Genomic DNA, 22,155 nt, shown 5'->3' on the forward strand with positions numbered 1-22,155 from the left:
TCAGCCCAGGTTAACTGGACCACTGTCAGCCCAGGTTAACTGGACCACTGTCAGCCCAGGTTAACTGGACCACTGTCAGCCCAGGTTACCTGGACCACTGTCAGCCCAGGTTAACTGGAGCACTGTCAGCCCAGGTTAACTGGACCACTGTCAGCCGTGGGTCTGAGTTCCTACATAAGTTCTGCTAATGTTGAGATGAACGTCTCATCTGAATTAATTACATGCAAAACTAAACCCACACAATACGTACTGCCATACACATAGCTGCTATACTGGCAAAAATGTACATAATGCCAAGGACAGAGAGAGAGAGAGAGAGAGAGAGAGAGAGAGAGAGAGAGAGAGAGAGAGAGAGAGAGAGAGAGAGAGAGAGAGAGAGAGAGAGAGACAGAGAGAGCAACAAACACTGGAAACCCTACAGTCTCCCCTCGCAGTAGTAACACCATCATATGAGAGGCTCTCTGAGGTAATCCGTCCTCTGCATATTTATCCAGATTATTTTCCCCTCACTACAACTTGACGGCCCTACCAGCAGAGCGGAGGGCAGGGGTGAGGAAGTGTGTGGGGAGGGAGGGAGGGAGTATAGCTGTGGTAATGTGTTCATATTGGGTAAAATATACTTGTGGTCCCTACTTGGGCACCCTGCCGGATGCCAACCGGATAACGCATGAGGTAAACACAATAATCATCCATTTCCATTCCGTTCATAAAGATCTTCTCTTCCTGTGTTGCTACACAATGTTCCGGAGTATCAGGTGTGTTGGATGCTACATAACACCACGACCAACGACGCACATGTGCAGCGAACGTACGCCACACAGGCACAATACACGTCAAGAAGGAAGCTTTGGAAAACGAAAAGGAAATCCACAATGCTTAAAGAACATCTAACGATAAAACGCGATTCAATAAACGCCTGTCTGTAAATGGAGACACACACCTTCTTTCATCCAATCTCATACGGGAGTCCAGATATCAAAAAGATTTCAGTGCATCGTTCGCTCGCCTGTGACTCGTCGTCTGAGGTTCACAGGACGGCGTCCGGACACGACGAGAAGAATCCGGATTTTTTGGCTTTCAAATCAATACACGAACTCGAGGCACCTCAAAGATGACATATGGGAAGTGTTGAAGAAAATATAAAAGTTACGCAACTTAGAGAGAGAGAGAGAGAGAGAGAGAGAGAGAGAGAGAGAGAGAGAGAGAGAGAGAGAGAGAGGGAGGGAGATATGGAATAGGGGGGAGGAGGGGGTTCTCTTATTATACATACGAACCCTAAGTCAATGAGACCGGTTATGGTGAGGTGGTGGCACGCTGCGCCACGAGATAGTGTGTCTGTATCTCATAACGCTGTCCCGCCTGCACTCGCTGGGTCCTCCTTCCTACAACCAGTCTCTCTCTCTCTCTCTCTCTCTCTCTCTCTCTCTCTATATATATATATATATATATATATATATATATATATATATATATATATATATATATATATATATATATATATTCATGTATCCGTTGGAAACGGATTTGAGTTAACCCGCTTCTGCACGACATTACGACTCTTGAGCACGACGTTACGACCCTTGAGTACGTCGGTACGACACCCGGGCATGAAGGTATGACCCCTTGAGCATGACTTTACAATCTTTGAGCGCGACACTGCGACCCTCGTATACAATGCCCTGGTCAAACACCAAGTTATCATACACAACAGTGTTGCAAGTGGTTCCGTGCGTGAGGGCTTGGTGCCGTCCTGCTCAGAGGGCAACACTCAATCCAGCTTCAGTGTAAGTGGTCACCCACACACCAAGAGATCACAAAATTCCCGCAGAACATTGACCTAAAATTCTCAGTGTCAGATTCTAGTGACCCCATCCATCCCTGGAGTTAACCCCAGGATGACCTAACCCTGGTGAGCAGCATCGAGGCCACAACTCACTACACACTTGTTGTGTCTCCCACACTCTCTTATAACACGCAAACAACATTCCTTGCAATGCGCACGTAACAATCATCCTTCCTGGTGACGGTGTGTAACAGACACGTAACAATCATCCTTCCTGGTGACGGTGTGTAACAGACACGTAACAATCATCCTTCCTGGTGACGCTGTATAACAAAATCAAACCAATTATCATCAACCATCGCATGATAATCTCACAGGTTTGTAGAGCGAGGTGAAATTACAGCCGTGTCTGGTATTTACCTTGTCCCGTAACTGCTAATCTTACTTTGTAAAAAGAAAGAGACTGACTTGAATGAGGGGGAGGGAGGGAGGGGGAGATAAAACGAGGGGGGGGTGACGTTGCGTAAGGAGAGGCTGTTGTTAGGTCGTCTCCTATTATATGTCCCTATTGGGCAAGACGTGTATATAGAGAGGGAAGGGGGTGTCCATTGCGCCCTCTAACAAGCAGGTGTATCAACTACCACTGAGGCAGAGGTCATGTCAACATGAGACGACCTTCTCATACGACTGTGTAACACAGATTGTCTCCACTCCTTCCTACTCCTCCTCCAGCCATCTGGACACAGGGTTTATTGACACAGACGCCTAAGCCTGTGAAACAGACGTGGGAGCTTGTGTTAGCAGTGGCCATGGTGGGGTGGGGGGGGGGGGATCCTGGTATGGCAGAGAACCTTAAAGTGGACGACTCCATGCACTCCTTCCAGCACACCTTACCCTCCGCTCCCATCCGTAACCCCACACACAAACACACACTTACTTAAGGGTGGTTTAGAAGGTCGCTCAAGGGTCGTTTCCTCACTCGCCGACCTCGAGAACTCCGACCTTAACGGAGGCAGAGTAAATACGTGGGTTATAAAATGCGCCGAGAGGCTTTCCTTTATTACCAAGTTCACTATCAAAGCAAATACCTCCTGTAGGAGCATCCCCTGGGGCTTGTTGTGTGTGTGTGTGTGTGTGTGTGTGTGTGTGTGTGTGTGTGTGTGTGTGTGTGTGTGTGTGTGTGGGATAAAAGGCATCACGTCTCTACTGGCGACAGAGCGACGCTGTCCGGACGTACCCTACCCCTGCTGCCAAGGTCCCCGTTGTTATTGTGTGGTAGTACCACCACCACAACCACCACTACCACACAATGTTTTTTTTTTAATAGAAGGCTCCAGTCAAGGACAAAAGTCCACAGCAAGGTCGGGATTTCATTGAAATACACAGAGGTTAATGGAAGGGTAAAAGAAGATACAAGGGAACGTATTTACGAGTTTTGGAGGCAGTGAAAGACCTGTCTTTCAAAATATGTCAGGTCGTACTTACTGGGAAGGACATGAGAAGGCAGAGAGTTCCAAAGCTTCGATGTGTAGGGAAAGAAACAGTTATCAAAACGGCCCACCCTTGAGTTGCCAACGGCCACATAGTAATCATGTGACGCAGCAGCTCCCTCTACCATCCCACACAGAGATACAGAGCTCCCTCTACCACCAGACGTGGGCTGAGGATATAAATAGCCCCACTAAGGCTTAATTCAGGAGATCCAAAACGTTGGGACAAAGTTTCAGACCTCATCCATGATGTACAGATAACATTTGATACAAAGGGATTTACAACTACTTGTGTATGACGGTGCGACCCTTGTGTATGACGGTAGGACCCTTGTGTATGACGGTACGATCCTTGTGTATGACGGTAGGACCCTTGTGTATGACGGTACGACCCTTGTGTATGACGGTACGACCCGTGTGTAAGACGGTACGATCCTTGTGTATGACGGTGCGACCCTTGTGTATGACGGTACGACCCTTGTGTATGACGGTGCGACCCTTCTGTATGACAGTACGACCCTTGTGTATGACGGTAGGACCCTTGTGTACGACGGTAAGACCCTTGGCTTCAGTCTATGACGTTACTTTTACATGTCACGTCAAAAATAAACAGGTCGTCCTAATTCAAGGTCGTCCCGTCGTGTTCAAGGAAACCATGTCGTCATAACTTATGGTCGTACCGTCGTGTTCACGGTCAGTTTCGTTGGGGTCAAGGATCGTACCCCTGCGACCAAGGGTCGTACCGTCGTCATTAACAAAATAAATCAAGAAAATAATAATTTCACACAATCTAAAAATATAAATCCCTGTAACTAGATAATAACTCCAAGTGACTAAACAATAATTCCATCTCAGTAAATGACAATTCCCTTTAATGAATGATCATTCCCTTTATAAGATAAAGATAATTCCCTCTAACTAAGTAATGATTCCCTTTAAATAACAGTTCACTCTGAATGATAATTCCCCCTACCCATGAGATAATTACTTCTTCCTCAATAATCATTGCCCCTAACTATAACTTACCCTCGCCAGCGTCAAAAGACTAACTCAAACAGATCGCCCAAGATTCCTTTCCCAGAATAGTTCAAGCGACTTGAGTTCGACACATTTATGTCCATAAAAAGTATATAAAAAGTTTAAGATTTTCAATATAAAGTTTGAAAAGGCTATCAATACCTTGGGAATATAGACGTCGTGGTCGCTTATTCTGGGAGAGTTGCTTAACCCCTGACACGCACATATGTGACCACACACCTGACGCACATATGTTTCCTTCATACAGGCACGTGTGTCTCCTCCACATCAAAGTGATGGAAGGAGAGAGACAGACCGACTAATTGTGTGGAAGTTTTCAAAGCGCCAGAACCTAATGATTATTCTGAGTTTTTTACGGTGAAAAAGACATCGAAAAACTTCAAATTATTTATATAAAATGATCCACTTTGATTTCCTTTACAAAATATCATCTCTCTATTGGAGATGAGGAGGGTGATTGCTGGAAGTGTTGGTGAACTGTTGGAGGGAGAGTGTCAGCTGGAACTGTGGGGGATGAATTGTGGTGGAGAGTGCCTGTTCGACGTGCTAGACTGGTGGTGGTGAAGAGTGCTTGTTGGAGGTGCTGGTGGAGTGTTGGAAGAGTGTCTGTTGGAGATGCTGGAGGAAAGGGCTTGTTGGAGATAATGGTGGGATGCTGGAAGACTGCATCTTGGAGATGTTGGAGGAAAACGCAGTAAATCATTTACCGATTTATTTCCAGAATCAGTACATCGCTTACCAATTTATTTCCAAAATCAGTGTATCATTTATTAGTTCAAACAAATCATTTCCAAAATCAGTATATCACTCACCAATCTATTTCCAAAATCAGTATATCACTCACCGATCTATTTCCAAAACTAGAATACAATTTACCAGTTTGACGCATAAGTTACGCTGTTAGTTATCATGACCACGTTATTATGTGAACAACTGTACCATACAATGTTACTGTAGCGATGGTTGAAGGTGTATTACATGTCTTGGGTAAGAAATACTCATCAATCAAGTGCTGCCACAGCCGAAATTTTAATAATGAAAATATCAGTCATCATGAAACAGCTGCTTATATATGAAAACCATCATCACATCATTCTACGGGGACATAAGTACAAGTTGGTCATCAAACAGGACTCTATACTGATCATCAACTAAGACTCTACTGATCATCAACCTAGATTCTACCAGAATAGACACGTAAGGCGATCATTAACATAAGACTACAGATCTATACAAGAGGTGATCATCAACACAAAAATAATGATCCCCACAATCCTGCTTCCTCGCCATCACCCACATCAGAGCCTCTCCAGGTACACACCATCAACACCAACACATTAACAAGCCAACAGCCCTCCCCCACTCCAAACATAAAGCCCCCAGTCCCTCCCTTCCATATATAGAGCCAACAGCCCCCCCGCCCCCAATTCTATACATAAAGCCCTCTTCCCCCTCCATAAATAACACCATCTCCTCCCCACTCCATACATATAAAGCCCCCTGTCTCTCCGCCTCAAACAGAACACAAGGACTCCTCCACCACTCCATATACATAAGCCCCCCCCCCTGCCTCTCCCCTTCATATAAGACACAAGAACCCCTCTCCCCCCACTCCATACATAAAGACCTCCCCTCGCTATACAGCCATACACGAGCTGGAAAGCCACCGAGACAAAGCCTCGAGGAGGCTTACACAGGAGCGTCTGATCATACATTGGCTGCTCGTCCTCTTCCCAGCCAGGCCTTTATGGTAGTCAGCGAGAGAGAGAGAGAGAGAGAGAGAGAGAGAGAGAGAGAGAGAGAGAGAGAGAGAGAGAGAGAGAGAGAGAGAGAGAGAGTCTGCCAGAACTTAACGACCTCTTACGACAAACACAATGACAGGTATACGAGCTGGGGTGGCCTATCAGCACCAGGCTGTACTTAACCAACCGTAGCCTCACAGTTTGTATGGGAGGGGGGTTGGCCCACACGACCCTCTGAATGGGGTATGTCGCGGCCTAGGCCGGGGGGGGAGGCCTTATGTACGGATGAATGGGGGGGGGGGGATCATCTACATATACACATACACTCTATCTACAGAGATGGAGAGCCTGGCCGTCCACAAAGCAGGAGGGATCTGGAGCAAGGGGGCCTTGGTGATGTTAAACGTGAGTTATGATGATGATGATGTGATGGTTATTGAGATGGACGGAAATATGGATATTAACAAGATGGTTAGACACTGATTATACAGAAGTAGACAGTGATGAAGACTACTCAGACAAACAGATACAGACAGGTTATAAATGACACATACAAGAGAGGCACATGAAACGACATGACTCAAGTCTATCTAGAGGGATACACAGATGAAGGATATACAAACAAACAGATACTGAGAAGTTATATTATACGACATATATGTGGTGGATATCTGGAGGGACACAACTGAAACATATCTAGATGGATACAAAGATGGAGGTTATCTCCAGATACATAATTATGATGAATAGGTAAAAAACATAAAAGATATACAGTGATGAAAGGAGGAGATGTTTGATATTCAAAACTCGTAAATATATAAAGGGAGACAGATGTAAAGTATATAGAGGGAGAAAAGCGAAACCACCTTGAAGGAAAGAAATGAAGACGAACTACCAAGAGATGAAGCTGACTGAGTCTGTCTAAACAGAATGTGAGTAAGGCTTTCAAAGTAGACCATAAGAGAGAAGAAGGGACGGATCTAGCTAGAATAGAAGGAATAGATCCAGCTGGAATAGATGGAGGGATAGCTTTCTTTAGGATAGAAGGAACAGATCCAGCTGGAATAGAATAAGGGATATATTTAGTTAGAATAAGAGACATATCCAGCTACAATAGATGGGATAGATCTGTGGAGAATAGAACAAGGAATAGATCTAGCTAGAATAGAATAAGGGAGAAAACTACCTCGAACAGGGAGGATAGATCTAGCTGGAAAAGAAGGGACAGATATAGCTGAAAAGGGATCGATGTAGGATAATCTGGAAACATAGACTTAAACACAGGATAAATAACCTGAATAGTCATGAATAAGATTAAAAGAAAGAAAAGTACGAGAAGGTTATGAACATACTCCTCCAGTCCAGTCACTGAGTTGAACTCCTTCGTGTGAGTAAAGTTCGAGTGCCAACCCGGGCAGTCCTGCGACAGAAGGTCCTCCAGACAGGCCACAGCGTCTGCCACAGGAGGGCCTCATATAAGCCGTATACATAAACAACAACGAAGGATCCCTTGCCCAACACAACAAGATTGAGTCCTACAGAAAAGGGTTGTCTACTCTATAGCTAAGGGTTATCTACCCTACAGGAAAGAGGATATCTACCCCACAGGAAAAGGTTGCGTACCGTACAGGAGGGTTGCGTACCGTAGAGAAAGGGGTTGTGTACCGTACAGAAGAAGCTTCTGTACCATACAGGAGAGCGTGGTGTGCCGTACATAAAGAGAAGTGTGTACCTCACAGAAGAGTGGCGTATACTCTTGCTAGACAAAGGACTTGGCATCTTACAGAGCTTGTGGCTTGTGTATCGGATCCTAATGTACAAAGGCTACAGGAACAATCGAAGGTTTTGTCTGGTCAGGAAAAAGATTTGGTCGACCAACAGGAGAGGAGGGTGATAGAGACACATGAGAGCAGCTTCCCCATCATCTGGGATATACGAAGAAAGATGCAGCAGACACTTACCTACCCTGCCTAAAACTGGCCCTCAAGGTCGCGCCTGAGAAGGAAACAAAATAAGTTATTAGTCTCTCTCTCTCTCTCTCTCTCTCTCTCTCTCTCTCTCTCTCTCTCTCTCTCTCTCTCTCTCTCTCTCTCTCTCTCTTATTCTAACAATACACTACAAACATTCTCTGAATACATCTCATCACATTCTTTCAAACTCTCTTTCTCCATTATACATGGTATATTCATATGAACACGACTATTGTGCATATGAACATGCACTTTCATAGAACACATAATGCCCTCCAGCAACAAGGCCCTGGGTCCCGAGTCCTTGCTGTTGGAGGGCACTACATATATATATATATATATATATATATATATATATATATATATATATATATATATATATATATATATATATATATATATATATATATATTGTAGTAAATCACACACACACGTGAAGTACTGATGTGAATGACTCGCTGGAAAAAATCAACACATGAGTCCCAGGTTTCAACAGTAATTCAAGCCATTTTCAAGGACACAGTGTCAACATGATAATGTATACTTCACCAGAGCTGAGGAAACAAGGAACACTTGACCTGACCAACATGGGAAAGTCTCCCCGTCGCTCTACTGTGCGAGGGACGTCAGGTCTGTTACTGCTGTGTTAATTTTGCCACATTTCACCTGAGATTTCATGAAGATGTTATCTAATCTATACATCCCTTCATTCATGTTTATGGTGCTGTTAACTCTGATAAGAAAGGATTGAACAATGATCCTCTCTCTAAGTGATATAAAAGGACGAACCATTTTTGCCTCTCCCTCCTCCCCTAATTCACTGGATGTGAATCATCTTGTGCATGTGTGAACATTGCACCTCATTCCCAGGCTGTCCTAGCAGAGCATTCATGCTGCTGAATAATCTCGTTTAAAGTTTTACCAGTTTAGCCAAAATACATGGTGATACAGAGCTTAATTATATGTAATGTATTACACATAACCTTTATTGATCTAAAACAAATCAATGGCATGGAAAGAGAAGAGTTCTTCAATAGCTGTGGAGACAGAGTAACCAGAGGGCAAAATGAAATTAAGAAGAAAGTTGTTAAAAAAGATGTAAAGAATTATCTTATAAGAGCAGTGAATGAATGGAAGAATGACTTGAGGACATGGTTAATGGAGACAGCGTATATAAATGTAAGAGACTGTATGACAGAAGAGGATGCTTAAGAGATGGGGATCCACGAGTATAGAACTCCCTCCACGTACAGTACAATAGGTAATTACACACACACACACACACACACACACACACACACACACACACACACACACACACACACATACACAAGGTGTACATCAATATACAGAAGACAGTAAAAGCGGAAGGGAGAAAAACCAGCTCTCTTGTTCTCCCAAGGAAACAGTCATCAAACTCATCCAACCCACCGAAGACTCACCCACCTGAATAGCTCACTCATCCTTTACAATCATAATGGGCAAGTGTCAGACTTTTTTCAAGTGTAACTTTAAATCTGAAGAGGATGAAAGAACATAGCCCTGTCTGCCTCCGAGTCTTCCATTAGGCGAGGGAGGCTGTAAGGCCAGACCACGTGAATGATGATTTGTCGGGCCGAGGCAAGAGTGGCAATTCCCTCAACGCTTACTGCTACTACCCACCACCAGCCCTATGTGAGGTGCGCCACGGGACGGCATGGCGTGCAACCGTAAGGAGATGGAACGGCCTTGCAGGAACAGGATGGGACGGGAGGGACTGCAGGGTCTGGGATGGAAGGAACAACAGAGTACGGGATGGCACAGGAGGAACAGCGGGGAGACGGTGGAAGGGAATGGGGAAAAATGTGTGTACGTGTTAAATATAGGAGAGAGAGAGAGAGAGAGAGAGAGAGAGAGAGAGAGAGAGAGAGAGAGAGAGAGAGAGAGAGAGAGAGAGAGAGAGAGAGAGAGAGAGAGAACAAGGAGTGAGGTGAAAGATTCAAACATCTTATTCACAACATCAGTCCCTACCCCAGAACCACACATACTTTTATAGTATAGAAGTACTTGATGAATGGAATAATCTGAGTTATGAGACTGTGAATGTGAACAACATAAAAGTTTAAAAAGCTGTATGACTGTTTTGAGAGAGTTAGAGAGGCCTACGAGTGTAAACTCCCTCCCAGCATAGTACAAAACAAGGAAAAGAACCCCACCTTCCCCCCCATATGACGATTAGGTGATTACAAATAGATTATCAAGTTGTATACAGGAACATTTCCTATACCAGTATGTCACTGAGCACACAAGAATGAGACTATTACACTATCAGTGTTACCTTATCTTGACAGAGATGAGGGTAGAAGGTGAGTGTATCAGATATGATACACCAACTGGAGAAAGTGATTATGTAATGCTCGAGTCAGACTACATGGCTCATGAGGACATAAAAATGTTAGATGGTCAACTCGACTCAAAGATGATATAATCGTGGACACAACACAAGGCTAAATGAACTTTTTTGAGAGCATAAATTGGGATATGGAGTAAAAGTGCCATAATAATGATTACTGTTGTGGGAGGTTTTCTGAATTCTTTCTCTCCTTAACAGTAGACGTCATGACACGGGCTAAACAAGCCCTTATGGTGACCGTCAAGGAAGAATGGGAAAATTAGTCGTGCCATCAAAGAAAACCAAAGAAAAAAAGGTAGAAACTAGCTTCTGCTCGTTGTCACTTGTAGACCTGATTCTTGGGGGTGGAAAGTTATAGGAAGAAGGACACTTGAAAGAAAGTAAAGAATGCAACAGCTTCGTTGCTCGAGGAATAGTGGAATCATAACGGTCAACCCTCGCATGGTTTGTTTCCAAACAAAAACTATGGGAAGCAGCAGCCGAACACTTGCACTGGTCTTACTGGCAGGGACACACGAGAATAGTCGCCAAGATAACAGCTGTGGAACACGTACATCACACTGGGATATAATGGATGGCTGAAGAAAGGTGTCGACAGAAGAAGAGTTAATAATTATAAGGTTTTGCGAAGCAGTTTTTGTCGTATTCATAATGTGAGCATTTCATACACACACACACACACACACACACACACACACACACACACACACACACACACACACACACACACACACACACACACACACACACGCGCGCGCGCGCGCGCGCACCACAACAACCAATTACTTCCCGCCACTAATAAGCTTAATTATGCAAGGGGATTGTGTTCACCAATCAACCCTTTGGTCTGTGAATAATACTAGATTCAGTGGTTTTAAAGTGTCAGTACATAGAGCCAATAATAATGGTTCATACTGGTAATACGCACTGGATATAAAATAATTACCCTGGTTATTACTGGGTCACTTCATCAGAGGGGAATCAATAAACAAATTACAAACATCGGTTGTCATAAATGATGTGCAAAAGTTTATTGAGAATGAATTCCCAGTATGACCAATTCCACAGCGGGGGAAAAAGTTATGAATGTTTAATATAAGGTTCAAGCTGGCTGCAGGGGAAAATGTCAAATCTTTCACCGGCCACCACAAGTATATTGTGCCACACACACATTATTGGATGCTGCACCCAGGCAATATTTTTATTTTGGGTACTCGCGGGTTCCCATTTTGTTCGTCCAGGTCGCAGACAATTTCAAAATGAGCGGGAATGTGTATCAAAGTTGGTGCCGCTGATGTATTCGCCGCCGTTCCTGAATGATATGTTACGAGTCTGGCAACATACGGGTAAAACATGATCAAAACCATTACCCCCGACCGCGTCCAGTGCGCATGAGAAGCCATACTGGTCGATCCCTCCCTTCCTGGCACATCCTCACCGGAGACTGGTCGAATCGCAGTCAAATCCTACCGGAAGCAGCCAGACGTTCGTCTAATCCGTAATCTGAATATCCGGAAAAATTAATGCTCAAGTCTCGGTGACAGCCGATGACCGCTGTCACATTTCTGTCTAGATCCATCACAGTCGTCAGATTCCACTTGTGTCCAGGTAGAACACCAACAGTAAACTAACTCGTAAACCAACAGGTCTTCTGTTCCCTGCTATTCTTCACACAACAGATTCCAGAAGCCTTAAGAACCCAGTGTCATCCCAGGAGCTTCCACCAGGATCCAGACCGCTTCAGAAATTAACCACAAGATTCCCGTCCTCTAACCTTCACATGCCACTAAGATCCTCCCACCATCACTCGAGTTCCAGCTTAGTCCCGTTACGGCCGACTCACAAGGCCAAGCACTACCCTCCATGGCCAAACTTGCTTCATCCCAGCCGTGGCAAACTCCTGCAAATGAGCAGCCTGAGCTCCATCGTGCTCTGGAGCGCTCGCCAGCCAACCTCAGGTGATAAAACTTGGACTAGCGAAGGCTCTACCCATGTGAGGTCTGACCCCACTACTTCGTACATCCTGACCTTGACAACATACCACACCTCCGACGCACCCAGGGTTAAACCTTGTCAGGATGGGGAGTAAACTTTATAGCATCATGCATCACCCACCCACCCACCTACCCACACACACACACACACACACACACACACACACACACACACACACACACAATATCAGATAGAATGACGAGCAAAGGACCTAAGGGTTGCTATCAACACAAGGAAGACCACAGGTCTGTGGTGAGATCTACAGCAACAAGGGAAGAGCGTGGCTTGCCTCAGAGCTGTGGCAGATCCCTGTCATTACAAGGCACACACCACAGAGTTCTGTCGGGAGGTCCAGAGCGTCAGAGGAAGGAAGTGACTAACCTCACACCTGCTAGAGGTCCCCGAGCAACACAAAGCAGACACCACAGCACCAGAGGAAGGGCGTGTCCAGCCTCACAGTTATTGCCAACAGCCGAGCGTCATGGATGAATTAACAGGTCCAGCGGCAGTTATGTCTGGCAGCTGACTAAAGTTACGGAGAAGTGTCGGGGCACGTCACACTGGGACGTTACTCACTCATCATGGGTAACTCTGCAAAGTTATGTGATGGCGTTAACTTGGCTATCTAGGAGTAATTATCTAGTTCGTAGGGAGTTTACTCTGTTAAACAGTTAATCTATCTTGTTACCCACGGGGGAATGGGTAGCTTTGTCCTGGTAAGGATTAATGTTTCTAAGTCTGAATGCTTTGTTCCTGGGTCACTTTAGGTCTGTATGTAATAGGAAGTTCATATGGTCATCCGGAGCTATCCTATCTTACTGGAAGAGGCGTGTCTTCGGTTCTATGAGGTAGACAGCAAGGTGTATGTTACCTTTTAAGTAACAACGTAATTGTACTGTAGGGGGAGGGAGTTCTACACTCATGAGTCCCCATCTCTTGTACTGTACGAGAGGGAGTTCTACAACGGTGGGGCCAACCTTACCTTGCTCCTGGGAGGAGCACAGATAAAAGCTGCGGAATCCTTATAAATGACGCTCTGGGGTAACATGGCTGTTGGCTGGTTAGTCAAACTGCTCGAGGTTTGTGTGGGCCAGGGTTAAGTGCCTGATGCCTGGCATGCTGCATGCACAGTACTCTTGCTTCAAAGCAAGCGGGGGACACACATGATTGAATTACAGAAGCACAAGTCTGGGGTGCTGTACACAGAGCAACAGACTGGGGAGGAACAATGTGGCTTCAGGAGTGGCAAAGAATGTGTGGACCAAGTGTTTGTTTTGAAGAAATTGTGTGAGAAATATATAGAGAAATATTGCTTTTATTCTGTGTCACAAGTGTCGAATTTACTGTGCACTCCCACCCATTGTGTGGGCGGTGGCGCAGAGGAGGATACAGAGTGGAGGGAAGGTGCAGGGAGTCGACCCCGATGACTGAGTTACAAATTACATGGTGAGAAAATTGGTGACAAGGATGTGACAGGAATGAATGAATTATTCAGCAATTTACATGGTCGGTGAGACTTTGACAAAACGTTGAAGATCGATGGTTGTATTTTGTATCAAAATACATGATAAGAGACCTATTTGTTCCCCCGAGTATGGAATACTGTTCACACACCTGGGGGCTGCACCCTCCATCTACCTATCAACTGGCGGGAATCAAATCCCTTTAGTTTCGCTAATTCTCCTGGTATCAGCGCTCTTCAACTTTCTCTTTCCGTACGCCGCGATGCTGCTCCCCCACTCTCTCTCTCTCTCTCTCTCTCTCTCTCTCTCTCTCTCTCTCTCTCTCTCTCTCTCTCTCTCTCTCTCTCTCTCTCTCGCTCTCTCTCTGTTCTATAGGTATCATTTTGGCCACTGTTCTTATGAACTGTGTGCATGTCCCCACCTCCAAGGTTTGAAACCGCGGCACGACTTTGGGATCCCAGTAAGAGGAGCGATCTTAGCTATCCTTCCTCTGGTACTAGGGAGACCAAGTCCTTCCTCATGCTTCCTATGTTTGTTGTTCTGGGGCAACCGAAAATACATCCAACCTCTTCTCATGCGGCAGAGCAAGCAAAGGAGCAGCAAAATCAATTAAAGACGGGATCAGTGCAACGTAAGTACATCAATTTCACTATTCTGACATTGACTCCATATCATGGACGAGTAAGCTATATACCTGGGCGATCTGAGCCTTTCTCTAATGGTTAAGTCTTGTGCCAACGGTCAGAAATGTCGGCACTTCTAACCCAAGATAAGTACTAATGTCTACCTGCATAACCAACGTGATTCATCTCTGATATCACCGACTCCGTGAGAGAGCGTCCGCTGAGCAGTTTGGTGTTCTGAGAGACCAAGGGAGAGGTGACTGTGTGTGGCAGTTATGGATCTGGAATAAGCTTATGGTAGTGATGGCACAGAGGCCTTGTGGTTGGTTCTATGGATATTTATGGTGTGAGATGGAAGCTACTAGGTGTAATGACGGGGAGGTTTTTACGGGAGAGTAAAGCATGTGAGCGGTTATGAAAGGAGGGAGGTGAGTCCCTTGGCAGTCGTGTGGGAGGGGAGTGATTGAGAGGGTGAAGGCATGTACAGAGCATCAGATTGGGGAAGAGCAGCGTGGTTTCAGAAGTGGTAGAGGATGTGTGGATCAGGTGTTTACTTTGAAGAATGTGTATGAGAAATACTTAAGACAAACAGATGAATTTGTATCTGGCATTCATAAATCTGGAGAGAGCATATGATAGGACTGATAAAGATACCTTGTGGAATGTCTTAAAAATATACAGTGTGGGAGGCAAGTTGCCAGAAGCAGTTAGAAGTATCTATCAAGGGTATACGGCATGTGTACGAGCAGGAAGAGAGAAAAGTGATTGGTTCCAAGTGAAGATTGCTCCGTGGCAGGAGTGTGTAATGTCACCATGGTTGTCTAATTTGTTTATGGATAGGGAGGTAAATATAAGTCTTGGAGAGAAGGTCAAGTATGCAATCAGTTGTGGATGGGAGGACCTGGGAAGTGAGTCAGTTGTTGTTCGCTGATCAGACAGCGCTGTTGGCAGGTTCGAATGAGAAACTGCAGAAGTTGTTGACTGAGTTTGGAAGTATGTGAAAGGAGGAAGTTAAATATGAATAAAGCAAAGTTATTAGATTTAGCGCGGCTAAAGGACAAACTAGGCGGGGTGTGAGTTTGAATGGAGAAAAACTGGTGGAAGTGAAGTGTTTTATCTATCCGGGAGTGAAAATGGCAGCGAAAGGAACGATGGAAGTGAGTCATAGGGCGGGAGAGGGGTCGGTTCTGGGAGCGTAGGCGGATGCATGGGAGGAGAGATCAATATCTGGAGGGCAAAAATATGTATGTTTGAAGGAGGAGCAGCGCCAACAATATTATATGTATCCGAGATGTGTGGGGCTTGTTTGTGGATAGGGAGCTGTGGTTTCGGTGCATTACACATGACGGCTAGAGACACAGTGTGAGTGGATGCGGCATTTCTTCGTCTGTTGCCGAAGCTACCTTGCTACGCAGAAAAAAGCGATGAAGTGAGAATGTGTGTGTGTGTGTGTGTGTGTGTGTGTGTGTGTGTGTGTGTGTGTGTGTGTGTGTGTGTGTGTGTGTGTGTACATGATGACCAGTGTAGCTGAATATAACGTTTGTCCAGAGTTAACGTGTCAAGTGGCGGGGGAGGAATACGTGAGTCAACGTGCGTCAGTACAAGACAGGTTCGTCGTCCACTTACGAGGATGATGAGGGCCTGATCGCCCGCGTACCGTCAACACTGGAGACCAGGAATGAGAAAGGTAACAACCTAACTATCCGGAGAATGACACGGTCATAATCAATGCCACGACCTATGAAGAACAAGGAATCTAATGTTCAGTTTAGTTTGTTCAGAGAGCGAGAGTAACGTACTGACCAGAACAAACTCGTGTGTCACCATCAGTAACGTAGGGCAGTAAGGTGTTGTGGTGAGCACACTGGCAGTGATCACACACACGATCCTCCGCTACATCCTACTTGATGTTCCTGAGGTAGTGTCTGATCCGCTGACACAGCTGCAAGGAGATATTGCTGGCAATAACCTGCACAGCTGAAAATGACAGGCGAGCTTTAGTTATAAACCTGAGAGAGCAAAACTCTCTCTCTCTCTCTCTCTCTCTCTCTCTCTCTCTCTCTCTCTCTCTCTCTCTCTCTCTCTCTCTCTCTGGTAATAGAAGCAAACTGAGACGAGTCAGGGGTAAAGATGAATAGGTGAATATGGTCGGTGAGAGACAGAGTTACCTGAATTTGAATTCTTACAACGAGATAGATATATAGATAGATAGATACAGAGAGAGAGAGAGAGAGAGAGAGAGAGAGAGAGAGAGAGAGAGAGAGAGAGAGAGAGAGAGAGAGAGAGAGAGAGAGAGAGAGAGGTGGCAGGGGAAGGTGAGAGGCAGCAGCAGTAGGAGGAGGACTGTGGCACCCACCACCACCACGAGTCAATACCGTCCTTAGGGCGGCTACAGTGTGTGTGTGTGTGTGTGTGTGTGTGTGTGTGTGTGTGTGTGTGTGTGTGTGTGTGTGTGTGTATCGGAGGCCTTTGTGTAGTTGTGCCCACCACATACCTACCACATATCACCACACACCATACATCGCTATATATATATACATCACTACCATACATCACTATATACCAACCACACATCACCATTTACCTACCAAATACTTACCATATACCTAACACACGCAAACACCCCCACACATATCTAACACAGGGAAACCCATCCACACACACACACACACACACACACACACACACACACACACACACACACACACACACACACACACACACACACACACACACACACACACACACACACACATACACACACACACACACACACACACACTTGTTAACAAGAACAACTTACCAATGGTTTTCTTTCCTTCAATTCACATATACACATTGGTTGGTTCGAGTATACGACCGCACATAAGACATATTCCTGGGTTTAGAGGTTGTTATAATAGATGGTGTAGGAGTCTTATAATGAGGTTTAGAGGTTGTTATAATAGATGGTGTAGGAGTCTTATAATGAGGTTTAGAGGTTGTTATAATAGATGGTGTAGGAGTCTTATAATGAGGTTTAGAGGTTGTTATAATAGATGGTGTAGGTCTTATAATGAGGTTTAGAGGTTGTTATAATAGATGGTGTAGGTCTTATAATGAGGTTTAGAGGTTGTTATAATAGATGGTGTAGGAGTCTTATAATGAGGTTTAGAGGTTGTTATAATAGATGGTGTAGGAGTCTTATAATGAGGTTTAGAGGTTGTTATAATAGATGGTGTAGGTCTTATAATGAGGTTTAGAGGTTGTTATAATAGATGGTGTAGGTCTTATAATGAGGTTTAGAGGTTGTTATAATAGATGGTGTAGGAGTCTTATAATGAGGTTTAGAGGTTGTTATAATAGATGGTGTAGGAGTCTTATAATGAGGTTTAGAGGTTGTTATAATAGATGGTGTAGGTCTTATAATGAGGTTTAGAGGTTGTTATAATAGATGGTGTAGGTCTTATAATGAGGTTTAGAGGTTGTTATAATAGATGGTGTAGGTCTTATAATGAGGTTTAGAGGTTGTTATAATAGATGGTGTAGGAGTCTTATAATGAGGTTTAGAGGTTGTTATAATAGATGGTGTAGGTCTTATAATGAGGTTTAGAGGTTGTTATAATAGATGGTGTAGGTCTTATAATGAGGTTTAGAGGTTGTTATAATAGATGGTGTAGGAGTCTTATAATGAGGTTTAGAGGTTGTTATAATAGATGGTGTAGGAGTCTTATAATGAGGTTTAGAGGTTGTTATAATAGATGGTGTAGGAGTCTTATAATGAGGTTTAGAGGTTGTTATAATAGATGGTGTAGGTCTTATAATGAGGTTTAGAGGTTGTTATAATAGATGGTGTAGGAGTCTTATAATGAGGTTTAGAGGTTGTTATAATAGATGGTGTAGGTCTTATAATGAGGTTTAGAGGTTGTTATAATAGATGGTGTAGGTCTTATAATGAGGTTTAGAGGTTGTTATAATAGATGGTGTAGGAGTCTTATAATGAGGTTTAGAGGTTGTTATAATAGATGGTGTAGGAGTCTTATAATGAGGTTTAGAGGTTGTTATAATAGATGGTGTAGGAGTCTTATAATGAGGTTTAGAGGTTGTTATAATAGATGGTGTAGGTCTTATAATGAGGTTTAGAGGTTGTTATAATAGATGGTGTAGGAGTCTTATAATGAGGTTTAGAGGTTGTTATAATAGATGGTGTAGGAGTCTTATAATGAGGTTTAGAGGTTGTTATAATAGATGGTGTAGGAGTCTTATAATGAGGTTTAGAGGTTGTTATAATAGATGGTGTAGGAGTCTTATAATGAGGTTTAGAGGTTGTTATAATAGATGGTGTAGGAGTCTTATAATGAGGTTTAGAGGTTGTTATAATAGATGGTGTAGGAGTCTTATAATGAGGTTTAGAGGTTGTTATAATAGATGGTGTAGGAGTCTTATAATGAGGTTTAGAGGTTGTTATAATAGATGGTGTAGGTCTTATAATGAGGTTTAGAGGTTGTTATAATAGATGGTGTAGGAGTCTTATAATGAGGTTTAGAGGTTGTTATAATAGATGGTGTAGGAGTCTTATAATGAGGTTTAGAGGTTGTTATAATAGATGGTGTAGGTCTTATAATGAGGTTTAGAGGTTGTTATAATAGATGGTGTAGGTCTTATAATGAGGTTTAGAGGTTGTTATAATAGATGGTGTAGGAGTCTTATAATGAGGTTTAGAGGTTGTTATAATAGATGGTGTAGGAGTCTTATAATGAGGTTTAGAGGTTGTTATAATAGATGGTGTAGGAGTCTTATAATGAGGTTTAGAGGTTGTTATAATAGATGGTGTAGGAGTCTTATAATGAGGTTTAGAGGTTGTTATAATAGATGGTGTAGGAGTCTTATAATGAGGTTTAGAGGTTGTTATAATAGATGGTGTAGGAGTCTTATAATGAGGTTTAGAGGTTGTTATAATAGATGGTGTAGGTCTTATAATGAGGTTTAGAGGTTGTTATAATAGATGGTGTAGGAGTCTTATAATGAGGTTTAGAGGTTGTTATAATAGATGGTGTAGGAGTCTTATAATGAGGTTTAGAGGTTGTTATAATAGATGGTGTAGGAGTCTTATAATGAGGTTTAGAGGTTGTTATAATAGATGGTGTAGGTCTTATAATGAGGTTTAGAGGTTGTTATAATAGATGGTGTAGGAGTCTTATAATGAGGTTTAGAGGTTGTTATAATAGATGGTGTAGGAGTCTTATAATGAGGTTTAGAGGTTGTTATAATAGATGGTGTAGGTCTTATAATGAGGTTTAGAGGTTGTTATAATAGATGGTGTAGGTCTTATAATGAGGTTTAGAGGTTGTTATAATAGATGGTGTAGGAGTCTTATAATGAGGTTTAGAGGTTGTTATAATAGATGGTGTAGGTCTTATAATGAGGTTTAGAGGTTGTTATAATAGATGGTGTAGGAGTCTTATAATGAGGTTTAGAGGTTGTTATAATAGATGGTGTAGGTCTTATAATGAGGTTTAGAGGTTGTTATAATAGATGGTGTAGGTCTTATAATGAGGTTTAGAGGTTGTTATAATAGATGGTGTAGGAGTCTTATAATGAGGTTTAGAGGTTGTTATAATAGATGGTGTAGGAGTCTTATAATGAGGTTTAGAGGTTGTTATAATAGATGGTGTAGGAGTCTTATAATGAGGTTTAGAGGTTGTTATAATAGATGGTGTAGGTCTTATAATGAGGTTTAGAGGTTGTTATAATAGATGGTGTAGGTCTTATAATGAGGTTTAGAGGTTGTTATAATAGATGGTGTAGGTCTTATAATGAGGTTTAGAGGTTGTTATAATAGATGGTGTAGGTCTTATAATGAGGTTTAGAGGTTGTTATAATAGATGGTGTAGGTCTTATAATGAGGTTTAGAGGTTGTTATAATAGATGGTGTAGGAGTCTTATAATGAGGTTTAGAGGTTGTTATAATAGATGGTGTAGGAGTCTTATAATGAGGTTTAGAGGTTGTTATAATAGATGGTGTAGGAGTCTTATAATGAGGTTTAGAGGTTGTTATAATAGATGGTGTAGGAGTCTTATAATGAGGTTTAGAGGTTGTTATAATAGATGGTGTAGGTCTTATAATGAGGTTTAGAGGTTGTTATAATAGATGGTGTAGGAGTCTTATAATGAGGTTTAGAGGTTGTTATAATAGATGGTGTAGGAGTCTTATAATGAGGTTTAGAGGTTGTTATAATAGATGGTGTAGGAGTCTTATAATGAGGTTTAGAGGTTGTTATAATAGATGGTGTAGGAGTCTTATAATGAGGTTTAGAGGTTGTTATAATAGATGGTGTAGGAGTCTTATAATGAGGTTTAGAGGTTGTTATAATAGATGGTGTAGGAGTCTTATAATGAGGTTTAGAGGTTGTTATAATAGATGGTGTAGGTCTTATAATGAGGTTTAGAGGTTGTTATAATAGATGGTGTAGGAGTCTTATAATGAGGTTTAGAGGTTGTTATAATAGATGGTGTAGGTCTTATAATGAGGTTTAGAGGTTGTTATAATAGATGGTGTAGGAGTCTTATAATGAGGTTTAGAGGTTGTTATAATAGATGGTGTAGGAGTCTTATAATGAGGTTTAGAGGTTGTTATAATAGATGGTGTAGGAGTCTTATAATGAGGTTTAGAGGTTGTTATAATAGATGGTGTAGGAGTCTTATAATGAGGTTTAGAGGTTGTTATAATAGATGGTGTAGGTCTTATAATGAGGTTTAGAGGTTGTTATAATAGATGGTGTAGGAGTCTTATAATGAGGTTTAGAGGTTGTTATAATAGATGGTGTAGGTCTTATAATGAGGTTTAGAGGTTGTTATAATAGATGGTGTAGGTCTTATAATGAGGTTTAGAGGTTGTTATAATAGATGGTGTAGGAGTCTTATAATGAGGTTTAGAGGTTGTTATAATAGATGGTGTAGGTCTTATAATGAGGTTTAGAGGTTGTTATAATAGATGGTGTAGGAGTCTTATAATGAGGTTTAGAGGTTGTTATAATAGATGGTGTAGGTCTTATAATGAGGTTTAGAGGTTGTTATAATAGATGGTGTAGGAGTCTTATAATGAGGTTTAGAGGTTGTTATAATAGATGGTGTAGGTCTTATAATGAGGTTTAGAGGTTGTTATAATAGATGGTGTAGGTCTTATAATGAGGTTTAGAGGTTGTTATAATAGATGGTGTAGGAGTCTTATAATGAGGTTTAGAGGTTGTTATAATAGATGGTGTAGGAGTCTTATAATGAGGTTTAGAGGTTGTTATAATAGATGGTGTAGGTCTTATAATGAGGTTTAGAGGTTGTTATAATAGATGGTGTAGGTCTTATAATGAGGTTTAGAGGTTGTTATAATAGATGGTGTAGGTCTTATAATGAGGTTTAGAGGTTGTTATAATAGATGGTGTAGGTCTTATAATGAGGTTTAGAGGTTGTTATAATAGATGGTGTAGGAGTCTTATAATGAGGTTTAGAGGTTGTTATAATAGATGGTGTAGGAGTCTTATAATGAGGTTTAGAGGTTGTTATAATAGATGGTGTAGGAGTCTTATAATGAGGTTTAGAGGTTGTTATAATAGATGGTGTAGGAGTCTTATAATGAGGTTTAGAGGTTGTTATAATAGATGGTGTAGGAGTCTTATAATGAGG

The 22,155-nt window shown here is 42.6% G+C and overlaps 1 protein-coding gene across 12 annotated transcripts in view; it reads right to left on the reverse strand.

Annotated features, from left to right (window-relative positions):
• LOC139749360 (uncharacterized) overlaps nt 1–22,155 on the reverse strand; it is a 512,783-nt gene that overhangs the window by 166,437 nt on the left and 324,191 nt on the right. For 7 of the 12 annotated variants that reach the window (XM_071663101.1, XM_071663112.1, XM_071663111.1 and 4 more), the window contains one exon: nt 8,019–8,048. The exons of 2 other annotated variants lie outside the window; for them this stretch is intronic. The gene's annotated coding sequence lies outside the window, so the exon portion shown is untranslated. Of the gene's footprint in view, nt 1–8,014; nt 8,049–22,155 lie in introns of all 12 variants that reach the window. 3 more of the 12 variants (XM_071663103.1, XM_071663102.1, XM_071663105.1) reach the window with 1 other exon arrangement.

The sequence above is a fragment of the Panulirus ornatus genome, chromosome 7 (assembly GCF_036320965.1).
Source record: "Panulirus ornatus isolate Po-2019 chromosome 7, ASM3632096v1, whole genome shotgun sequence".
NCBI lineage: Eukaryota > Metazoa > Arthropoda > Malacostraca > Decapoda > Palinuridae > Panulirus > Panulirus ornatus.